The sequence below is a fragment of the Heterocephalus glaber genome, unplaced genomic scaffold (assembly GCF_053883595.1).
Source record: "Heterocephalus glaber isolate CG9 unplaced genomic scaffold, H.glaber_assembly_v1.0 deba00000594, whole genome shotgun sequence".
Classification (NCBI taxonomy): domain Eukaryota; kingdom Metazoa; phylum Chordata; class Mammalia; order Rodentia; family Bathyergidae; genus Heterocephalus; species Heterocephalus glaber.
The window spans coordinates 26,387,837-26,406,558 of record NW_028258151.1 but is presented as its reverse complement, the minus strand read 5'-3'; positions in this window follow the sequence as shown (position 1 = coordinate 26,406,558).

Below are 18,722 nucleotides of genomic sequence, written 5' to 3'. Positions count from 1 at the left end.
AATTTTTAAGTGAGTTGTATGAAGAAAAAGTCCATAGAACTTGATTTTGAGACATGAATAAGATTATTAAACATTAAATCAGTATTTAAAAGTGCTTAGTAAACTGCCTGGATTATAAAAGAAAATGTGTCTGTTAAATGAAAGAAGTAAATGCTTTTTGGTGTGTAACATATATTGTTCATAAATTTTTGTATAACTTTGATAATTATAATTTTTCATCATCTATATAGCATATATATAATTGGGTTACCAGATTTTAATATCTCTACCAAAGAAATAGAAGAGAAAAATAAAGTACTTTATTCGCCTTACCATAGGTATTTTCACTCTTTTATAAGGTTTATTCTGGACAGAAAAAATAATATTCCCCCTATAACTGCCATCAGTAGACATGTAATTCAGTCTCAAACAGCTCTTCATTTTTAGACTTTTCAAAGTAAAACTCTTCTAATTTTCCTGTAGTTATTTTTCTCTTCCTCATATTCCAGAAAACACTGAGTAGGCTCCTGTCTGCATATGCTGAGCTCTTCCTACTTAGTTTAAAAATGGACAGAATCCTTGGTTCCATTCGGACAGATAAATCACTCTATGCTGACAAACAGAAAGAAACTAAATAGTCATTTGACAACTCTCTCAGTAAACTTTCAACATAGTCCTCCCTCATAGTCTTTCTCCAGCCTCAGTTACCTTTCCTTCATCTCGTACTATCTACTTAACATAGCTGAATTTTTACCCTGCCCTAATCGTGTTTGTTTTCTAAATTTGAATTTATTAGTACATGTGTGCAGTACCCAATGTCTATATTGTTTTGTGTGGAGCTGGCACATATACATGACACAACTTAGTTCCTTTTCTCATCCTTTTTCCTTCCTCTTTCTCCCCTCTACCAATACCTTGATCTTCTTCCGCCTTTTTAAATACAGCATTTACATTTCCTGTGTGGCGTTGGTACATGTACGTAACATATCCTAATTCCTTTTTTTTCATCTTTTATCCTCCCCTCCTTTCCAGTTCCTGCATATTTCAATTCCCTTCCCCTTTCAAAATGATCTGTCTCCCTACTTCCTATTATCTATCTTTTATTTTGCTCTTTATTTTTAGTCTGTATTTACATTCAACTATTTGATCTTTGAGAAGGGGGGCAAAAAACACACACTGGAGGAAAGATAGCCTCTAAATCCATCGGGTTGTGAAAACTGCCTATCCACCTGCAGAACATTGAATCTAGACTCATCTAAAAGGGACCTACTTACATTTATTTTTGAAGACTGTAAGCTTGAAGAGTTCCTCTTCAGGTGAGCTACCTGAAATTGCTTCTGTGATTCCTGCCTAGGTGACACTAAACAACTTCTAACTTTATTAGAATTGCATCTGAATGATGAATGACACAAACTCTGCACCATGAGAATTGACAGTCACCATGGCAATGACTGTTAAAAACCATAAAAGAAGCAGAAAGAGGCGGGATCTGAATTTCAGGAAAAGACATGATTATTTGTCTCCTTTATTAGTCTTCCCCTTATCTACTTGACCTTATATCTATAACCTCCTGAACTCCAAATGGTTGAGAACTTGGCTTGCAAGTTTTCTCTTCTATTTCTCCTATTCATGGTCAAGAAGAAGAGTCTCCTTTGCTGTTCAACTAGTACTCAATCTTGTTATTGGTTCCACAGTAAATGAGTAAAAGACCCAGTCTGGACCAGCACCACAACCATATTCGCCCTAAGTCTAGGTACTGGCTGAGAAGTCCAGAAGGCTAAAGGCTATGCTCATGGCAGGTTCTGCATACACAGCCAAACATTTCTACTTTAAAGTGAAGGATGATGACTTTTAACTGCGTTCAATTTGGGGATTTCAATCCAAGTTAAGATGCCAACGCAGTCCCCTGTTAACACTGAATTAAATGTGTAAATAGTAAAATGTTACTACCAAAGATGCTTCTCACAACTGTACCAGAAAACCAGCTCAATGAATTCTTGTAAATGATTTTGAAATAGAAGTCACTGATAAAAACTGCTCATCAAAGAAAAACAAAACCTTACCATTCATTTATCATCAAAAGAGAAAAATAATGGAAACTTGTTACTTACAAATTGCATATTAAAATGAAAACATTTTTATGGAAAGATTAATGTTTGGGCCAGATTTTATAAATAAGATTCTTAAAGACAAATATTTAAAACTGGAGATTCATTCATTTTATGTCTTAATATACTGAAAATTATTGAATCTATACTGAATTATCATTAGCTTGTTATATCAAAACATTTTTCAGCACTAGTCTTGAAACATTTCTATGGGAAATAACTTATAAATAAAGAAAAAAACACGTTTGATTTTTGAGAGTTCTATTGTTACCCCAATAAACTACTCCAAGGTGTCCTGGAAATAAAAATGGTTTTACATTCAAATTATATTTCTTACTTGATTCTTTAACTAAAATCCCTCATCAAGTCACTTCTATTTATTCATTTGTAATACATACTCCCTGCATTTGTAACCCACATTTATGTTGCGTGCTACCTGCACTGTGTCTTAGAAATAAGCATAATTATTAAGTATGCATAAATTACCTATATAATTTCCAAAATAATTTATTTTATTCACTTTAAGAGTTCACAGTGTTTCAGATCTGAAGATGTAGTAGCAGGGTACTAGTTTGGAAACATCTGTAAAATCTTTACACTGAAATGAGGAGATGCTGTTTTTCAACATTAATCTTTTCATATATTTTCCTGTGATACTATTTAATTGGGCTATTAAAATCCTTATTTATTGTACTTTAAATCTTACCATGATAGATTAGGGAAAAAAGAACTAGTTTTCTTTCGTTAGTACTTCCTTGAATAGCAAACAAATGAAAACTTGAAATCATATTTAAACACAGATTTATAAGACATTCATATTCTAAATTCTGTAAAAGAAAATGTTAGCTCTGGTGTGTCTCCTCTAGCACCAAAATTTTAGTCATCAAGGAAGTTCTTTTCAGATGTGTTATACAGATGCTAGATTAATATTTGGAAGAAAACCAAAAATGCTTACAGAACTTCTATCAGATTTAACAGAGATTATTATATTTTAAAAAATAAGTAGCAAGTATTTGTGTAGGCTTTGGAATTAGGCAGTGTTTCAAATATGTCTATCAAATTCATTTCCACAAATTCATCATCATTTGTTTCCCGTATAATTGTTAGAAAGTACCTAAAATTTCTGAAAGCCAGATTTCTTATCCTTATAATGGGATTACTACTTACTGATATTGACATTTTGTCTTGAGGATTATGTTAAAACAAAATAATTAAAATCTAATGTGATGTCTGGAACAGTATTTCTTGCATTTTCATATGCATTCAAATGACATGGGAATGTTGATAAAATGTAGATTTTTACTCAATGCATACAAAGTGAAACACAAGACCATGCATTGTTAAGAAGCTCTTAGTGGTCCTCAGATTGCCCCTTGAGTTACAAGATCCTAGAAGGTCTCCGGTAAGTAGTTTTCATTCTGCCTTTATATCAGCTGCTCTCATGATGGGTCAATATGTTTTCATTTCATTCAGGAAATAGCACGCTGATATATGCCACTTCGGTTTGCAGTTTGCTTCAAACTGACAGCACCAAGGAAATGGCAAGTGCAAGGAAAGCCTTCCTTTACCTGCCTAAGGGCAGCTCCTCCAGAAGGAACTCAACAGTCATGAATCCTTTCCTCCAGAATCTCATCAACTGGGAATAATTAAGTCAGGCTACAAGAGGGAAGGAGGCTGAGTTTGACTCATGATCAGACCTGCATTTTCACAGGCTGCCAGCTGTTGGGATAGTCCAGTCATCTTTCCCAAAAAATCACTTCCTCTCCCCTGTCAAACAGTTTCCTCTGCTTCTCAATCCAAAGACTATGGAAGCTTCTGTTTTTCATGTAGTCTCAGGGTATTCACTGTTCTTGCTCAGATGTTCCTGTGCAAATTATAAATTTGCTTCCATTCCTCCTATTAATCTGGTTTGGTTTGGGTTTTTTTGGTACTGGGGATTGAACTTGGGACCTTGCATTTGGGAGACTGGTGCCAGAACCACTGAGCTAAACCCCCAGCCCATCCTGCTATAAGTCTGGCTGCCATTAAAGCATTTCATAGACTCAGTTACTAAACTATCAGAAAATAGAGAAGAATGTTCTTTATGTTATTGCATTATGTTTTTATGAAATAGTACTTACATGATGTGCACAGCATGATTTGATGGACCTATACATAGCAAAATGACTACTACAGTACACAAATCAATATAACTTTGTCTTCATATAGTTAGTTATCTTTGTATGATGAAAATACCTGTAATCTACTCTGATCAGAATTCCAGTGTTGCATACAGTATTATTAACTTAGTTATCACAGTACAAAATAGATCTTTAGACTTACTCATTCTACATGACTATGACTCGCACCCTCTCATCAACATCTTGTCAACCCATCACCCATTATCCTCATCCATGCTAATGACCATTCTACTACCTGCATCCATTTATAGTAAGCCTTTTATATCTGTAGGTTCTACATTTTGAATTATCAACCACGGACCCAAAAATATTGGCAAGAAAAAAACAAATCTGTGCTAAACTTGTTGCAGACATTTGAATTAAAAAAATTATTCCCTAAAATAACAGCTTTTGCATAGCATTTGCATTGTATTAGTTATTATAAGTATTCTAAAGATGATTCAAATATACAGGAGGATATGCAAATAGTGTATCATTTTATATGAGAGACTTGAGCATCCATAGATTCAAGTATCTACAGGGTCTTGAAGCCAGTAACTCTTGCATGCTGAGAAAAGATTCCACCTACGGATGATATTATGGAGCATTTGACTTTCAATATCTGACTCATTTCACCTAATAAATGTCCTCAAGGTTAATTTGTGTAGTTGAAAATAACAGAGTTCTTTTCTTTTTTAAAGACCGAATAGTATTCCACTGTGAATGTTAGCCATACTTTATCTATTCATCCATTAATCGACACTAAGGTTGAATCTGTACCTTAGCCATTGTGAATAATGCTCAAATGAGCATAGAAAGGTGACTCTCTTTTGAACTACTGATTTCATTTCCCTTGGATTATATATATATATATATAAAAAGATGAGTGTTAGTTTTATTTATTTATTTTTTTTTTTTTTTTCTTTTCTGGTACCGGGGATTGAACTCAGGTCCTTGTGCTTGCATAGCAGGCAGCAAGACCACTGAGCTAAAACCCCGGCCTGTTAGTTTTATTTTTAATGTTTTAGAGAAGCTGCATATTATTTTCCACAAGGGTGATCCTATTTAAGTTCCCAAAAGTGTACAAAAACTCCCTTTTCTAGACAGGTGCTAGTGAAGCTTAATTGTCAACTTAATTGGCTTGAGTGCCACCAAGGGAATTAGTAAAGCGCACTACTAGATGTGTCTGGGTGGATCATGGAGGTGAGACTCTGGGGTCCATATCTAGTCCCTTGTTCCCTTTTCTTTGGCTCTGCCCCCCTGCTGTGCTTCTGGCTGCCATGAATTAAGCACCTTTGCTTCCACCATGATTTTCTTCGTTTGAGCCAGCCAACCATGGAATGACTTTTCTGAAACTGTGTGCTAAATAACCCTCTCCTCACTTAAATTGCAGGCATTAGGTATTTTTTCCAGCCACAGGACTAATATATCACTCTCTCCACCATACACTACTGTTTGTCCTGTTAATGACAATCATTATAATAGGTGTGAGGTGGCATTTCACTGTGGTTTTGACTTGCATTTCTATGATTGCTAGTGATGTTGAGCACCTATTTATAGACCTGGTGGCCATTTTTTAAATATCTTTTTTGAACAAACATCTATTCAGAACATTTTATTATTTTTTATCTCTCCATCTTCTGATTGAGTTCCTTAAATATTTGAATATTGGCTCTTCATAAATATCAGGACTGCTTATATTACTCCCATCTGAAGATTTTCTCATTGTATTGCTTGTTTTATTATGTTGATGGTTTAATAGTCTGACATAGTCTCACTTGTTGGTTTTTGCTTCAGTCATCTGAGGTTTTGATGTGATGCTCAAAATGTCATTGCCAAGGCCAAAGTTAAGCAGCTTTCCCTGTGTATTTTCTTCAATGAGTTTCCTGGTTTTGAGTTTTATCCATAAAGTTTTAATCCATTTTGAGCTGATTTGGTGTATTTTAAATCTCACAAAGGAATTGATATTTGTCAAGAATCAAACATTGGGCAGAAATATGAATGTCAGGAAGAATTTTTGCTATCTGTGACTTAAGTTCTAAGCAAGAGAAGCTATTTTTTAAAAGAGCTTAAATAAGATTTTGAAATGTATTAGACAGAAAAACAATGACATGAATCAGCTGTAATGTCATCAATCACTGGAAAAGTTTATAGACTTTAAGAAATTTGGCCAAGAAAAGACCAGTTAGCATTGCTTTTGTTGTTCAAATAGTTTGTTTACTCTAAGAGGCTGGCTGCACAAGACAGTGCCAAACACAATAGGAAAGTTGACAGAACATCAAATCCCCTTTGGAGGAAAAGCAGTAAGCTAGAGGCAGGGGAATGCTGAGAGAGAGATGAAGTGACTTTAGGTAATCAGAGTAAAGATTGTTGCCTGATGGAATCCAAGCAGCAAGAACCTCATTTTGTAAAATACTTGATGACTTTTTATAGCATTACACCATTCGGGCTTTATGTTGCATGATATTCACTCAGTGACAAGCTGACCCTCTTCTCCCCCAAGAAGCTATCAGTCCTCTGTAGGAAAGTAATTCTGTAGCTGTCTTGCCAAAGATGAACTCATGAATCAGTGATGTGGGTAGAAGTGGCATCCCAGATAGCATTCTGAAAAATCCATAAATTCTTTAAGATCGACTGTTTCTCTGCCGCTGTCAGATGCCATTATGCCTAAATCATACAATTCTATTTGGAAACTTAAGGTAGTCTGGAACAGTGTCCTAAGGAGCTCAAAAAGGAGAAAACTTTGAAAACAAAAGTCCCAGGGAAACAGGATATTTTATTATCGTACAAAGGTCAAAGAAGAAAAAGATGTAGAGCATGCCACTTTCAGTAACAATTTAAAATATTATAATTTAATTTATGCCTGAGTTGTATGACACTGTCAACTAGACATGAACATTTGGGACCAACGAGCATTATGTTTGAAGATAATTTTGAATTTGACTAAACACAAGACCTCTTAGTAGAAAAATGAAGAAAAAGAAAGAAAGAAAGAAAGAAAGAAAGAAAGAAAGAAAGACAAAATATATAGATTCCAAGAGTTTCAATATTTTTAACCCAGAAGAGCCTGAATATACAAGTAATATCTTAATGAAAAGTGTCCTGTAATACTTAATGATTCCTCTCATCAGTCAAATAGATGTTACATATACTATTATCAAATTCTGGCAAAAATGCACTCACATACAACTTTGTACACTTGGATCTAAGTCACACATACTTGGTCAACAGAATTCAGTAAGAAAGAATTGATGATTTTAAATAGGGAGTGAGGTTGGTCATACTAATTGGGCTTTGGTAAAATGTATCATTAGAATTTTTAAAAATACTATTTGAGGTTTTTGTTTTCTCTCATGTTTCTCTTCCCTATGAAGAGTAGCTTTCTTCGTGATGCTAGCTGTCCTCTCTGAAATTCCACTTAGAAAAAATTTTTAAACACACACTTGTAAACACTGAGAACACTGATAAAAACGTTTCAAACCTCAATTGTTTTACCATAATCAATGCACATCAGCTTTCAACTCAGTGAAGACCATTTCTTTTCAAGAGCAACTCAAGTTAATTAATTAGAATTCATTTGTCCTATTTCTTTTTCTTAATTTCATCAGTCAACAAATGTAACAGTATGATAAGTTGGTTACAAAATTATATAGAATGATGAGAATGATGGCAAAAATAAGGCATTGAGGGTATTGAAAGGGATACTTGGAGTTTTAGCGGTATTATATCTGATAATGAAATCTACTGGAGACATTTGGATTATGGGAGAAAAATGAATAGATTCACAGAATAATTACTATTCAATAAATGAGGGAATAATTCTGGAATATTTCATAACATGAGAAAAATATTTAAAGTTTTGAATATTAAAAAGTTACATTATTTATAGAATATGTGTCAAAACTGTAAATCTGAAGAAAATGGGTTGAAAGCCACTAGCTCTATTAAGATTATGCAGCAATATTAGTGACAAAATTATGAAAAAATGAAGTTTTTATATGTCATGAAATATAAAAGACACCAAATAAAAATTAGATGTAACAACAAACAAGTAATAAATTCTGAGGTGAAATAACACACACACACACACACACACATACATTAATTGTATGAAGAAAGTGTACTACTTCTTTATTAAGCAACACATCTTGGTGGACAGATATAGTGAATCATTACCTCAGAAAGAGAGAGAGAGACAAGTGAGTTAGAGAAAAGAAATCAGAACTTTTTTGATAGTTGTTCTAAGGATATACCAATCAATGGGAGAATATCTTCAAAATTTCCCAAATTTTTATCTCCTTCCAAAAAAATATGTTTTTTAGGAATTTCTTAATGGTGAAGATATCTTTCCATTTTTCTATATAGCCACAGTATCTAGGAATATTTTTCCAATTAAATGTATTAAAAATATTTATAATTTTTAGAAAATGACAGAATTAGAAATATTTGTGGTGGCTTCCTTTGAGTTCCAAAGATATCTGTCTGAATTTTAATAGTATGCTAAGAACTACCAACTCTTGAATTGACTTTTCTCTCTTCTTCCCTTACCCCTCATCCAAGATTTTTATGTAGAGAAAATAAAAGTTTGTCTGGGACTCAATGATTCCTTTCTAAATATCTGAGAATACCAAGAAACCAGTGGGCTGATTTGCATTCAAAATTTGAAATAAAGTGAAAAAGTTAGAATAAATGTTGAAAATGGAAACAGGAATGATTTATTAACTAAGAGTTGGTGTGGCCAGTTTGGTCACTTTCTTAGACCATATCAGACATGAGAAATTATCTCTTTTTATCTTACCATAAGAAGAAGGGAATGCCAGCAGTACCTCCTGCCATATATCAGAGTCCAAGAAGTAGATGATTTCGTGCTCATGCTAACAGTAAAGAGATAACAAAAATTTTGCTTAGGATTAATCCAAGCATAAGAAGAATCAGAGTTGAGGTCCACACACAAAAAAAACAAAAAAACAACAAAAAAAAAAACCTACTGTCTTCAAATATTTGTGGAGATAATTTACAATAATTTCATTTTATTCAAGAGAATCCTAGAGCCTAAATGTATTCTATTGTTCCATTTCATAATATAAACACCATATTTTCTGATAATTCAGTACAAGCTCCCCGACTAATGAATTGCATTCTAAGTAATAGAACCCAACTGTTTCAAAAGCCTTGAGAATATTCAATCTGATTTGGGAATAACAGAGAGTAAGACAATGGAAGTACCTCAACATAGGTACTGAAATGCACCATTTCTGAATCACTTTGAGAGGACATGCTGGCCTGTGGTATCCATATGCAATAAATGAGGTACAGCTGGCATCCTTGTTGACAGTAGTTGGTTCTAACATAAATCTGATTATAATTCATATCTTTCCATTAAATCTATTAGCTCATCAATGTATTCCAGATGCATCATTTTCATGTTTAATTTATCTAGAGTTGGTATCTATTACTGGTAGATAAGGATCTAAATTGGCATATAATATAGTGCATTTATGTTAAGTCATATGTTCGTTCTAGTTAAGATCACAAATAAAGCAAACATATAAGTGTCAACATTATTATTTATTATTCTGGAATATTAAAAAGACTTTATATAAAAAAGACATATTTTCAAGATAAAAGCATACTATTGCTATTTTCAAATGGTATTATTATAAAATTAGAAAAATTAAGAGAATCAGTTCAAAATTGTTGCAGTAAATATTATATATGATGAGATCTATAAATGAAATATATAAAAAGGGATAATCAAATACACACAATCAGAAGACAAAATAAAAATAAAAATCTCATATAGAATAGAAACAAAGATTCTAATGAATAACAAAATACAGAAGAATTTTGATATTAAGAGACATGGAAGCCTAGGCTGGGTAGGCTCAGTACTCTAAGAGGCTGAGACAGGAGGGTCTCCTGTTCACGCTTAGCCTTGGCAATTGAGCAACTCAGTGATGCACTGTCTGAAAATTTAAAAAGAAAAAGAAAAGAAAAATAAATGTCTGTGGATGTACCTCAGCGCAAATATCCTGGGTTGTAGCCCCAGTATCACAAAGAGAGAGGCAGAGAGAGAGAGAGAGAGACAGACAGACAGACAGAGACTGATTCTAGGTCCTGATGAAGCTGTGTTATGCAGCCCATCTTTACTCCACCATCTGCCAGTGCCAGCCACGAGTTGAATCAATGGTAATTTTCATCAGATTTTAAACTTTTATAGAAATACATTTTTTTTGCATGTCGAACTCAACCAAGTCTTTCACTTAGATTTTTAAGTATATAAGGTCCTAATATTAAAATGAAATATTTATTACTGGAGTTTTTACTTTTCAAATTTATTCTAGACTATGTAATTATTTAAAAATGATTCTTTTACAAATTTAGATGCACTTTTTCAAGACCGGATGCCATATGACAGATTTTAAATTAACTCTTTGTCATAGCCTGAAGTAACTGAGTTAAAAATAGCTAATGATGGAGCTAAAAATGATGATGGAATTCCAATATTTCCATTTTAATTAGACTTTAACGTAGTCATTCCTTGCCTTCCTTGTCTGGAATATTAGAAATTTCAAGGGCAGTCTCTGTTAAATAAGTAAAGAGTAAAATCAAATGAGGAATCCAAAACTTCATGTTGCCCTCTCTGACTGTGACATGTCATCATGCATTACAGCCATAATTTATGAGTAAATATTAAATTAAATGCTACAGAATGAAACCATGGTAGCTTATTAATGATTTAAAATATTTGTCTGAGAAACCCAAAAATTTCTAAGATAATCTTTTATTTTAAGTATTTTTTCTGTTGTTGCCAATGAAAAGGGCAAATCAGAATTTCCTGTAGAAGAAAAATACTAATAATTGCAAAGAGTTTCATTTATGATATAATCAATTCTTCAGACAAACTTGCAGAGATTAAAAAATGATAGATAACTGAAAATAATTAATTTTCCCTTGAAGAGAGAAGTTTGAATGTGAATTGAAATAATCTCATGAAAACTAAAATGGAACATTTAGAGCTGAATTTGTGAAAAACAATTATTTTGAATATTTTTTAAAATGTTACTTTAATGGACTTTTTACAATTACTTTTGTGCTTTTATTTCTTTTAGTCTTTCCCTAATAGTCTTTCCCTAAACTTTTCATTTGTTCTTCTATCTCTCAATATCATACATTTGGCCACCTAAAAATGTAACTAGAATGGATGCAAAGAGTAGGTAAGCTTTATGAATTCATTAAAATATTATTGTTGTTATTGATAAAAATTCTTGTCTTTTGTGCCAAAGTATAACAACATTAGTGAGGCAGGAGTTAGAATTCTATTAGGCAGTAAGGACAGTGATTCCCAAAATAGAGTCACAAACCTCAAAATGGTGTCTGCTGAAACAGAACTCTCCAGGGATCTTACAGAAACATCTCCCAGGAGTTCTTTGCCTGTCTACGACCTCCTCAGAGCATGATCAGGCAGGCCACTGGCTCAAGGGCACATGGACCTTGTATGGACATTACATGAATACTGCATAGACTGGACCCAAAAACTATGTAGTTTCTAACATGGTAGAGATTACATTGCTTACACAATGGCCAGAGATCCCGGCAAAATCCCTTAAGAAACTCTAGACAAATTGCCCGGGTGGTTAGCCTGCTAAGAACTGGCTTCCAGCCAGGGGATCTCCTCTCCTTTGTCTTTATATTTGTTACTTTCTTGCCTTTGTGTCTTTTAAAGAAATTTATTTGCAATCTGCCTCCTCTGTCCTGGGTTTCATTCTTTGTCTCCTTGGGACCTGGTCCTGCTTTTCAGTAACAATGGTAGACTAGTTTTGCTATGCCTTTGTTCTTCTCTTGGTGCCTATGCTTCTGCATTATGTTCTATGGAATTCTCAATAGAACACAGAACTAAAATCCTGAGCTTTAGCCCCCTGCGGTACCCTGTGCCATTGTGAAACAACATCATTTATCCTTGTGTTTAAAAATTTCTTATTAAAGGAAATTATTTAAATTTCTGATTCTATCCATGTAATATCACATATGATATTAGCATATGGAAGAGCAGGCGAGTTATTTTACCCCTTGAGAGAAAATGTATATTTCAAAAACTTAGAAAAGTTGTGGAAATTGTATAATGCCTTACATGAGCATTACTTACTGAATTTCACTTACAGAATAAAAGTAACAAAGTTGAGGCTTAGGCATACAAATATTCAAGTTTTCTTAAATTCTTCATTCTACAGCTCTATTTGTACATTTTAACTCATTCTATAAAATCAGAAGTTGGTCATAATGTATTACTGTAGATTTATCAGGTGAAATATTAAAAATACTCAATTTTCTCATTAAAATACTGAATACTCCATCTGAGTATTTTTTAAACTAATTTATATACTAAAAAAATAAAACCAAATGGTTTTCTCTAACTATACTCTTTCACCCAATACTTCTGTGTTAGTTACCTTTCTCTCATTGCTGAGACAAATACCTGACACCCAAAGTTAGAAGGGAAAGGCTTTATTTGGCTTACAGTTCGTAGAGGTTTCAGTCCACAGTCAGCTGGCTCCAACACAAGGATGGCAAACAGGTGTCACAGGAGAAACAACATGGTGTGCACAAGATAGCAAAGGTAAGGAGGGACCTTTACTGGGTCTTTCTACCTCTTTTATATGGCATCCAGACTCCCGTAATTAGGGGAGTGCTAAACCACTCACTCACATGTTGTGGTTTCATAGTCACAGGCCCTTAATCCCAGTATCACACATTCCAGATTCAGCCACCTCTGACCAAATGAGGCTTTGAGGGCACATTCAGACACAAACCATAACAACTTCCAAGTAATCAAAATACATGTGGTTTTTTTCCCAGTAAGCAATTCTTCCACACCAGCTAGATGTCCCCTGATGCAATTTAATTCTATCACAAAAGTAAGTTAGTGTAGACCTCCTAAGTTACGTGCTCAGTCACACACACGTCTACCTACTTCAGGTGCCAATTGTGAGGAGTAGTAACCCAGGTTATCCATAGCTTCTCTCTGATTGGCTATCAATTGGGAGTTCTTACGATCCTCTTCTTAGGTTTCACTTACTAGAGCTCCTCAAAGAATCCAGGAAAGAGTATATTCACTATTGCCAATTTATGACATTTTAAAATGTTAAAAAGAACAGATAGGTGAAGAGAAACAAGTTTTGGAAGTGCTCCAACACTGTGGATATGGAATCTGTCACCTCTTAAACGTGTTCACCAAAGTGAATATTCTCTGAATGCAAACCCCAGAATTCAGGAATTTTTATGAAGGTTTCAACACATAGGCTGGGCTGATTGTTGAGTCAATTGCTACCATTTCTCCCCTTCCTAGGGAAGGCTTTTAATCATGGTTCAGACTTCTAACCATGGGTTGATCTTTCTGGTAACTACGTCCCCCGTGTAGGAGCATAACAGAAGTCACCACATCAGACAAAAAATACTTCTATCACCCAGGATATTCCAAAATAAAAATGGTAATGGTGTGTGAAGACCCAGGGGCAAATCAAATACTAGAGCAAAAGTTCTTCCTTGCACCCCTATTATTTAGGAAATTACAAAGGATTTTAAGAACTCTGTGCCAGGAAAGAAAGACAAAGACCAAAATACGTATTTATTTTCTATAAATACTGTATAATTGAGTGTCACATGGTTTCCAAATAGAAGCTATCAATTTTGCCATAAATCTTAAGGGACTATTAGATAAGCCTTTCAGTATTTTAATTATATATTGTCTATTTTTCAAAGCAGAATATTATATAATTCATAGAATAGTAGCTCCCTAAGGAGGATTTTGTAAATCCCTAATTTTTCAACTACCACACGGGTTGTTCTTCCCAGTTCACTGCATGTGCACCAGTATCCCAGTGACAGAGTCATAAACATGAATGCTCTGAGAGGCCTCATGTGCAGCCTCTCATTTAACTTTTAAAGAATAATTGCAAGTACTTTCTACAATTACTTGCACAACATTACTGACTTTAGGAAGAAAATGAGGCTAGGGATAATTCAGTCAAAATAAAATAGAATGAAATAGATTAATTTAAAATATTGATCCAAATAGTGGGAGCCAGAAACTGAGAGTTATGTTTATTTAGGCATTACCAGGATCGCTATGGAGATGCCACACACCATAAAACAATTTACTAATGTGTACAAATTACATTCTGAGATACATTTGTCTGCTGTATCCCGCTTTGTTTACAAATTTCTAGGGAACTTGTTTAGCCACTGCATTTTTCTTGTTTTTTATTTGTTTGGAGTTTTTGCTTTATTTTGGATTTTTTTTGTTTTTGTTTTTCTTTTTAGATTATGTTGGTTTCCTGTTTTCAAAGTGATTTTTGTTCCATATTGCCAACAGGAAAGCTACACACAGATGTCTTCAAACAGACCTAAGGGACTTTTAAAAACTCTTTCTTTTTGACAAAAAATGTCATTAAAATGAAATGAATATATATAGAACTTTAGCATGCAGCTGATGAAGGCAAGACAGAGTGAAGAATCCCTGCCACGCTCAGGGAAGAGAACAGCCACCCCTGAGACAGACTTAGAAGCCACAGCAGATGGCTCTGTTAAGCCAGAAGCAGCCAATTAAGGTTGCATTTGGAGCACTCCCTTACCCCTGGAGGATGGAGAGAAGAAAGAAAGTAGGAGGCCTCCTGCCTTCAGTGACTGTTCACATTGCTGAGCTATGCGCAGTATATCCCTGAAAATGAGATACTTTCCACTTGGCCTGTGCCTTTTATTTTATGCATTGTGATCAGCATTCAGAGAATCTCAACTACTCTCAGTGTTATTTTTACGTTTCAAAGGAGCGCAAATGAAGCCTGGTTCCCCATTGCTGTGTTTTTATTTGGTTCACATTTACTCTCCAGGACACTTGTCTTTTTAGCAGCCCTGATGCCAGGGACTTCTCTAAAGCAGCCCTGCAGGAAGAGGACAGAGCAAGCCACCAAAGAGTTTTAAGCTTCCTCTTAGAGTTGAGTTATATTGATCTCAGGGAAAAACACTGCTACTAAAGATCAATAGCACTTCTAAGCTAACTAGAGGGCTTCACCTGCTCTTAAAATTGGCTGTATTTAAGGAAAGGAAAAGAATACAACAAAATACTTGAAAATTGCTTTCCATATATCTTATATAGGATTACAGACAAATAAAAAGTATTATTATTATTATTATTATTATTATTATTATTACAGGAGAAGTACTCTTTTCTAGATATTGCTAAATACCTGGCGTTAAAGCCCTGCTTGGTTACAAGTTTTGGAGAAAACAAATTGCTTTATTAATCCCCAAAATATTTACCACATCTAATTTTTTTGAGATGAGGTCTTGCTTTATAGCCCAGATTATAATCCTTTGACAATGACTAAAATTCTTATATGTTTATTCCTGTGATTAAGACACTAACCAGCGCTTTAAGTTCTCCCATAAATACTAAGGTTTCTATAGGCCACATATAACAAGACACTGAATCTTTGCTACCAATTTTGGGTTCAGAAAATGTACCTACCAGCTACAGAATTTCTTACTGGTATAGAAACTACTGAGTATTGTCCAAAACAGAACTGAACTCTACCCTGACATGTTCTTTTGTCATTTAATTGATCCCATGTTCTCTGATTTAACTTTAAAATTTTGTCTAGGCACATGAGTAGAAGAGGTAATTGAGACAGGCTGATACATGTTTGTTCCATTCCTTCAGTTTAAATTTTGTGATTCTTCAACAGAGTTTTCTATTAATTCTCCGACTTTTCTATAACAGCAACTGTATTTTTCAAATTCCACCTGTAGCAAACAACATATGTTGAATTCAGATATAATCCTAGCATTTCCAGTTTGTGATTATTTTCTCTTTCAAACCTCGTGGATATGATACAAAGTAGGAGAGAGTATTTTCACCCCCGTCAGTTGTATTATTTGATTCCCACTTCAGCACAGGCATAACAGGGCTTCATTTCATTGCCGGTTTTTTCTGAACATCACACAATTTTCAGATGTGAATTCGAAGGAGTGCTTTCTTTTGCAATTGTTAATGGAGCCTCTAGAGACCTCCACTTCTTTCAACTGGGCATAGATCCTCCATGCCAAGTCAACTGCACTCCAGAGCAGCTGTTGCTGAAAAAAAATCGTGAAAAAGCATTTTTGTCTAAAACTCTGCTGCCTTCCTTCCTTTTGCTAATTCTACAAATCCACTCTGCATTGTGCCAAGAAATTGCCATCTGCCTTCTATACAAAAGGCAACCATTTCCAACATAAATAAGCAGTTTTACAACTCTGGGGTAGAAACTTGTGGAAGTAAAACTGCAGTTAGGAAGAGAGGATCCAAAGCTTATATCTTGACGTTCACTTTAGGCTGATGCTTTTGTGTATTGCTTCATTCTTAAAACTGTTTCTTAGTAAGCAGATGAGAACTTTAGGATGATCATCGCTTTACAAGAGTGAAATTAAGGTCTTATGGTTAAACTGCTCTCCAGCATTGGTATTGACTCTAATCACCATGTGGGTAACTCGAGCAAAACACCAAGGATACACATAAAACCACAAACTTCTTCAAATTTTAAGTTCTTAATTATTTTCCTAGATGTCCAAATAGAAGATATTTGTAACAAGAATTAATTTCTTATGGGAATGTGCAAGGACTAATTACAGTCTCCCTCAAATAATTCAGAGTAGGTCTAAAGCTTATACAGAGTTTGAAAAGCAGATAATGACAGATAAGAAAGGTAGATTCAGCAGTGAAGTACAAAATGATTTAAATGTAAGTTACATAATCACACCATCATGGATCTATATCATCTGTAAAATTTTGCAAAGTAGATGATAAAACATAATAGAGTGGATTCTTCCTTGGGTGGTTTATATATTATGCTATAATGTAAATAACGTAAGCAATAAATTTTATGTAAATGATTTATCTGTAAAATAGTTTTGATAATATATTTGCTTTCTTTTATAATGAAGTTCTCAACCAGACTACAGATATTAACCCATCATGAAATTTTACAAAAAGCAATGTACTACTATAGAACAGTGCTCGTGACCCTTTTAGAGTTTCAATGGTACAAACAGCCCACTGCGGCTGTTTGTTATAACAAATTATTATTGGTTATTATGAAATAAATGTTTCAGAATCAGCTTAGCAGAAGATAATGCTGGAGTTATTAAGCAGAGGTCACATATGAACATGATAAAGAAATGATGAGGATAATAAGTGACATCAATATCTATTCCCCAGCTATGATGTGTTATAGACATGGTATTTCCACTGATGGAATCTGGGTAAATTTGCACAAGATCGCTACAGTATTTTTTACAACTGTAGGTGAAATTATAATCATCTGAAGTTCAAAAAAATGATATAAACAAATTGTTCCTTATCTTCAAGTAATGAATATTCCTTGATGGATTTTATGACTATGACTGAAAGATTAGGTTGTTACATTAGAAAGGCTATTTATTAGAGTTGAGTAAAGGAGGAGGGAAGGGTGATGGGGAAAATTTATAAAGGAAACTGAAATTTTCAAAGAAGGTTTTCAAATGTTTTGAGTATGACACTTACCTGAAAAGAAAAATGATAATTAGGATGGAGAAAAAAGTCTTGTTTTAGGAACAAATATTGTGAAAAATGGTTTCTTACTTGAATGGTTAGATAATACTGACACTTTTCTTAACCAGGTTATAATGAAGGACAGCAGGTAATGGAGAATGTAAAGAGTTCTAGATTAGAAACTGCTGAGTAAAATGGTTCAGGAGAAAAATAGAGAAGTCCAGTAAGCAAATAGCTATGATCATGAATCATATTCTCCTTTATTTGAACCAAGTAATGAAGAAACTTTTCCTAAAAGAGACCTACTATATCTTGACTGTAGCATAACCGTAATGATTTCAAAGAGTCCATAAGTAAACAAATGGGTGTATTATTTTAATACTGAATCTCTACCTAAAAATAGTTACAATTTATTGTTAATTGTTACAACTAAATTTTCTGTTAGTTGTTACAGGAATTGAATGTGGTCTTCTTAATGTAAAACTAGAATTGAGAATTGTTTATGCTAGTATTATCTCTTACTAAATGTTGTTTTCCTTCATACCTCTTTTTTTAAAATTCTTGCGTCTTTCCCTCACTTCAAAAAAATGTAAGTTGGCACAGAAAACAATTGAATCAAGTGGAATTTTGAAGGATTGAATTCATAATGTCCTACAGTTCCTAAAATGTCATTAGTTTTTCCTTTCCATCTAACTGATATTTTTCTTTTTCATGACCTTGAAGCTCAAAAACTGCTTGTCTCTTGAAAACATCTTCGGTATTATTTTTTCTTTCTAGCTCTGCTTCATGTACATAATTTCATGGTTAGTCGTCAAATGCATTTAAAAAAACAAAACTGCTCCTTATTATGTCCAAAGCATAGTTCTTTACCAATTTAATGCCAAATAATAAAAATCCCTCTCTTAAAATTTGTTC